The following is a 6,023-nucleotide window of genomic DNA, read 5'->3' as shown; positions in this document are numbered from 1 at the left end:
GCTTTATACCCTGCCTTTGTTGGTGGGATGAGGCCTGGCTCAGATGAGATCGCTCCTGGTTAAAGTATAACCAGCTAGCATCTCTCTTGCCAATGGAAGTCTTGTACATTGGGGGCCAGAGTCCAGGAACCACGGGAGTGTCCCGTGGCACCCATGCTCTTGGATCCCCTTTGGCCTGTCTGCAGAGCCTGGATCAAAGGCTCAGATCAGGTCTGTATCTAACCGAGGTGAGGCTGTAATGGGCATCCTTCCCTCAAGGCCTCCACCCTCAACCCTGATTCCACCCTAATTCTGTCCGTTCAGTGGCTTCCCTTCCTCTTCTTACCTCCTGGAGCACCACTTAGGGCAGACTTTGCTAAGTCTTTTTGGGACCTGAAGATCCACAGTGGCGGTGGCAGGAGCTGCTGGGGTAAAGTGTTCTCCTGGACAGACATGCTTCCAAAGCATGGGGCTGCGGCTGCAAGAACTGCAGACTGGGAGGAGAGTATACCCTAACTGCTGGTCTTATCTGAGGGAGCCAGAGAATAGAAAAGGGGCACACCCAGTAGGCAGCCCCATCCCCACAGAGTCTCTTCTCGAGGACTGCCGGTTGTCAGCTCCCACCTCTTCCCTTCCCCTAGGTCATTTATTTTTCCTGATCAACTGTTAGTCAGTCCATTCACACTGTTGGCTTGCTCATTGGCTTCAATAGAGAGATTGCTTGATGCCCAATGATACAATCTTTGTATTTTATTGACGAGAATCTTAGGTATATTCTCAGAGCAAGAGCTGGAAGGTGGGCACTTGAGTGTGGAAAAGAGGGAGGAACCCTCTGTTAGTTAAAAGTTGGAGGTTATCTCAGTCTCTGGCACATGGTCCTCTGTGAATCCAAAAACAAACCTTGAATGTTTCTAGGCACTAATTAATAAACTTGTTTAGATTGTTGTTGACCAGCCATATTGAAAAACACAGGAAGCCTAAGCACAGGGGATCTCGTCAGCCATCATGGGGACCTCACACCCAATTCACTCTTGACCAAGGCACCAGGGAGAATGACCTTGCCTTGCTGACCACCATGAGGGTAAACTGCAGTCCTGCTGGCAACATTCCCTATAACTAACTATCCGCACCAGACCACCGGGTACTTACTGCTTTCTTCCCAACCCCAGACGGCCCTATGCTGCGGATTATCTGACCCCACTCTTGGGTGACTTTGCAAGTTCAGTAAAGTCGATAAAATAGTGGGGATTCTCTGGGAAGGCTTTTGTGACATTCTCACTATGACACTGGCCAGTGACAGTCCTGAAGGATACAGGGGAGTCAAGCAGACGGAGCCTTTCCCATTTGTGGATTATAGTATAGTGTGTGTCGGAGGACAGACTACTAGCAAATAAATAAATGCTTTAAACTGAGTAAGGGCTGTCAGGGATGGATCCTGGTACCGGGCAGAGCAGTGATGTATTAGGTACCTTTTAAATAAGATGAGGTTTTCTTTTTTTTTTTTTTTTTTTTTTTTTTTTTTTTTTTTTTTAATTTTTTTTTTATTTATTTATTATATGTAAGTACACTGTAGTTGTCTTCAGACACCCCACAAGAGGGCATCAGATATCATTACAGATGGTTGTTAGCCACCATGTGGTTGCTGGGATTTGAACTCATGACCTCTGGAAGAGCAGTCAGTGCTCTTATCCACTGAGCCATCTCACCAGCCCAAGATGAGGTTTTCTTTGATGTGACTCTGCTTAAGCTATTAAAGATGAGAAGGAACCGGCAGGGGCAGAGGGAACAGTTTAAATATATCCCATAACTCTGAGGGAGAAAAAGCTTTTTGTGTAAGAGAAGCTGGGTGGGGAATACGGCCTTGGGAAAGCCGGGCACCTGAGCAGTGACTGGCATGGCTGCCAGGGACATAATGTAATTCAAGTTAGGTTTTAGGTAGCTCTAGCTGACAGATAGACTCAGTCATGGATTCAGGAGACACAGGTGAACTTTGGGAGTTGCTCAGGGTAGGAGGTGACAGGCTAGCCTGGGTGGCACTGTGGGGAGGGTGAAGTCTGTGAGATGTGTTTTAGAAAGGCAGACAGAGCAGAGTGACTGAGGAGCTGTGCTGGTGACGGCTTTCAGTGCTTGGAGTACAACATGGAGAAGGCTGGTTTTGCTCAGGAGTCAAATGTCCTGTCTACCTGTGCTCACAGAACCTGCTCTGAGGTAACACAGGCAGGAGGAAGTCATCTTTCTCTGAGGCTCACCTTTGAAGATGTGACAGCTAATTCTGTAACACCCTGTATTCCTGGGATAGGGGAGCAAAGGGCTTTCCTGGGAAGTGAGACACAAGGCTTTGGGCTGGGTAGGATCTCCGGTGGACTCTGACCTCCTGCAGTAGTCACAAAGGCCAACCAGGTTTAGGTGGGCCTTCTCTTGAGCTAGGATTAGGGAGGAGCTGAAGGGAGAAAGGGCACAGAGGGCTTTTCAAGCAGCCCCCAATGTAACCCAAGCAGGCAGGAGAGGAGAGCATGTTGACCATTGAGATAAGTGAGGGAGTAGGTTTAAGATGGTGGAACTCAAGGCTCCTGTTTTGGACAGGCTGTGTTTAAGGTGCCAGTTAATCATTAAAATCCAGGGCTGACAGTTGGACATGCTCTCAGTTTCCTGTCACGACAGGAGGACCCAGGTGGCTGAGAAGGGTGTGCCATGCATCTGGGGGCTGCTCCAGACCTTGTCTCTGGCCCCTTCTCTGATTTGGGGCAAAGAGGCAAAGGCTTTGTCTACAGAGTTTGGCCAGTGGAGACTGGGTGAGGAGGAAGCTGGATACATGCCCCTACCAGAGGATACACTCTCTCCAGATTCTCCGAACTACCCTTCTGGGGTAATGAGCTTACTAAGGCTATCCTTGGCTGATGCACTGATACTGCTGCCCACCACTCTGTGGAGAATTTTGTTTTCAAAAATGTCCCTCTAGTTTGAGGGAATACTCCATTTCCCGGAGGAATTGAATCCCAGGCTGAAAATTCTCTGCAGAGATAATGTGGTGCTTGGGTCTGACCTGACTTGGGCAGACTGCATTCCTTGCCTCTGGGGACTTGTGTGGAGGGAAAGGAGAAGTCGCAGACTGGCTGAAAACCAGAGTCAGCAGCAGTGGAGGCGCATGCCTTTAATCCCAGCACTTGGGAGGCAGAGGCAGGAGGATTTCTGAGTTCGAGGCCAGCCTGGTCTACAGAGTGATTTCCAGGACAGCCAGGGCTACACAGAGAAATCCTGTCTCGAAAAAACAAAAACAAAACAAACCAGAGTCAGACAGCAGGAAGGTGGTGTTCCTAGTGGGATGCAAGCATGGGGTTTCTGTGGTGTCAGCACTTAGAGTATAGATCAACTCACCAGTAGAGAGGATATGGCAGATTCCAAGCACTGGGGACCCAAGCCTCACACCTGCAGTCAGGCACTGTCGCCAGGCCTGTCAGTTTTGTCAATATTGCTTTCCTTATTTGAGTTTTACTCTGGTTCTGAGTTCTTATCCCTCCTGTTAGGTGGAAAATTCCATCCCTTTTCTCGGGACTCTCCTCACCCAGATGGAAGGAAGGTAGGTCCCTCACTGGTTCTCTGTTCTCTCTAGAAGCTGCCACATGTGCGAATCATTGATACCTTTAGATCACAGGTTCTGCCCCCCTCCCCCCTCCCCCCTCCCCCGCCCCATTCTGGGTGCAACTCACAGCTTCTAAGAACCAGGACACTCTCCTCTCTCTCTCTCCCCCACCCTCCCCGTCGGCCTTCCTCACATCACACACACACACACACACAAGCACATCGAAATCACACACTTATGTGCACACCCCCACACGCCCCCCAGCAGCCAAGTGAAATTGTGTCCTCGGCCCCAGGAGGACACAGCCTTACAAACGTAGCTTTACTAGGCACACCAGCCCAAGGGCCTCGGCGGCCTGTGAGGAGCGCTAGAGAGCCGCGGAGGCCCGGTGAGGCAGGGGATTAGGCGGCAGATGGGTCCTCTGGGAACGGAGATAGCCAGCCCCGGGGAGGGGTGCGGGGTGATAAGTTGGAAGTTGCGCGGGGTGCTATGATCTGCACGCTCCCCAGCCGCTCCTCCCTCCGCGGGGACTGGGTGTGTTTGAAATGCGTTTCTGCGTATTGGGGAGGATGTTTGTGCAGCACACGAGCTGCACGTTCCACTCCGTGGCCGGACGGGGTCCCTAAATTGCCTGTGTGTCTCCTCAGAAATAGGCCATGCAGACACAAAAGACAAGACCAACAGCAGTACAACAGGACAAATACCCCCGCCCCTCCATCCCCCATTCCCCCATCCTCACTCCACTCCCACCCTCCCACCCCCACCCCCTACTCCCCACCCCACTCCTGTCCCAGCTAGCAACCCACCATGGACTCCTTTGCAGTGAGAAGGACTCAGCTCAGTTTTTGTCTAGGGCTCCGTAAAATCCACCCACAGTACCCCTCAATTATCCAAGTCAGGAATCTGTTGGAATGGTGTTAGAGATTTGTTTCCATAATCTGTACCACCACCCCCATTTTCTTTAAATTTCATTTATGTGAGTGGGCGGTTTGTCTGCTTGTGTCTGTACGCCATGGGGGTGCCTGGTGCCAGCCAAAAGAGGGCATCCAGATCTTCAGGAACTGGAGTTACAGATGGTTGTCAGGTTTGCAGGCACCCTTAAATAGACGTCATTTTCTTCCTTCATTCAGTTAATTTAGAACACACGGTAAGCCATATCTTTTAGTACAGAACTGTCATCTCAGTTACTTAGAAGGCTAGGGCAGGAAAATCACATGTCCAAGTTCCACCAAGGCTGCAGAGAGAGTTCGAGGCCAGCCTGCGAAACTTAGCAAGTCTCTCTCAAAATGGAAAATGGCCCCGGTGAAATGGTTCAGTGTCTAAAGCAGCTCCAAGCCTGAGCCTGAGCCCCAAACCCATATAGCAAAAGGAGAGAACTAATCCCTACAAACTGTCTCCCAACTTCCACACCCTGCTGTGGCACAGTGCACTCCTCCCCCGTTCCCCCACACACGTACATTTTTAAAATATAATTAAAAAAAAGAAAAAGAATCTAGCCGGGCATGCTAGTGCACACCTTTAATCCCAGCACTCTAGAGGCAGAGGTAGTTGGATCTCTGTGAGTTTGAGGCCAGCCTGCCCTACAGAGTGAGTTCCAGGACCGCCTGGGTGAGCCTGTCTTGGAAGGAGAAAAAGACTCAACAAACTAAGTGCGGTGGGTGGTGCTGGGCGTGGTGCAGCAGTGCATGGAGCGGTCCGTGGCACGGTGCGTGGTGCAATGTGGTACAGTGCGTGGCGCAGCGCGTGGATCTTATTTGTGCCGCCGCTGCTGCTGCTGTTGTTGCTGCTGCTGCTGCTGCTGACGATTCTTTCGCTGACCATGGAACCAGCTTTCCAAGTTTTCATCATGGAGCAGGGACCACTGGCTCTCCCGGAATTTCTCCAGCTCCCAGCACCAGATTGGGACAGATTACAGCACTCTGTGCCACCGCACAGTGAGAGACCCCAGCTGTGAGGCCTCGAGTACCTACCAAGATCCAGGGTCTCAGGTGTGATTTGACTGTCATTGCTGTTTTTTTTTTTTTTTTTGGTTTTTCGAGACAGGGTTTCTCTGTGGAGCCCTGGCTGTCCCTGTCCTGGAACTCACTCTGTAGACCAGGCTGGCCTCGAACTCAGAAATCCACCTGCCTCTGCCTCCCAAGTGCTGGGATTAAAGGCGTGCGCCACCACCGCCCGGCTAAGAAGAGAGGCTTCCCTGACCGGGAATCGAACCCGGGCCGCGGCGGTGAGAGCGCCGAATCCTAACCACTAGACCACCAGGGAGCCATTGCTGTTTTAAAGCTTATTTAATAAATTCTTATGTGAGGTACAGTCAACGAGAAACCGGATTGTTAAAGGGGGTCTGGCCTTTCTGCGTATTCAGTGTGGTCTTTGAAATCATCTGTCCAGTGCTTCTCAAACAGGAGCTCCAGGAATTTCAGGCCACAGTTGGAAAGAGGCTAGACCATGTCACAGCTGAAATTGA

The 6,023-nt window shown here is 50.9% G+C and overlaps 1 non-coding gene across 1 annotated transcript; it reads right to left on the bottom strand.

The window, feature by feature from the left end:
• Positions 1-5,749: 5,749 nt before the first annotated feature.
• On the bottom strand, positions 5,750-5,821 carry Trnae-cuc. The gene has a single exon. It is a non-coding gene; the product is annotated as a tRNA-Glu (tRNA).
• Between the last annotated feature and the right edge of the window lie 202 nt (positions 5,822-6,023).

Source organism: Grammomys surdaster, unplaced genomic scaffold (assembly GCF_004785775.1).
Source record: "Grammomys surdaster isolate TR1022 unplaced genomic scaffold, NIH_TR_1.0 125946, whole genome shotgun sequence".
NCBI lineage: Eukaryota > Metazoa > Chordata > Mammalia > Rodentia > Muridae > Grammomys > Grammomys surdaster.
Note: the sequence above shows the minus strand (reverse complement) of the source record. Positions and strands in the feature narration are given on the sequence as shown.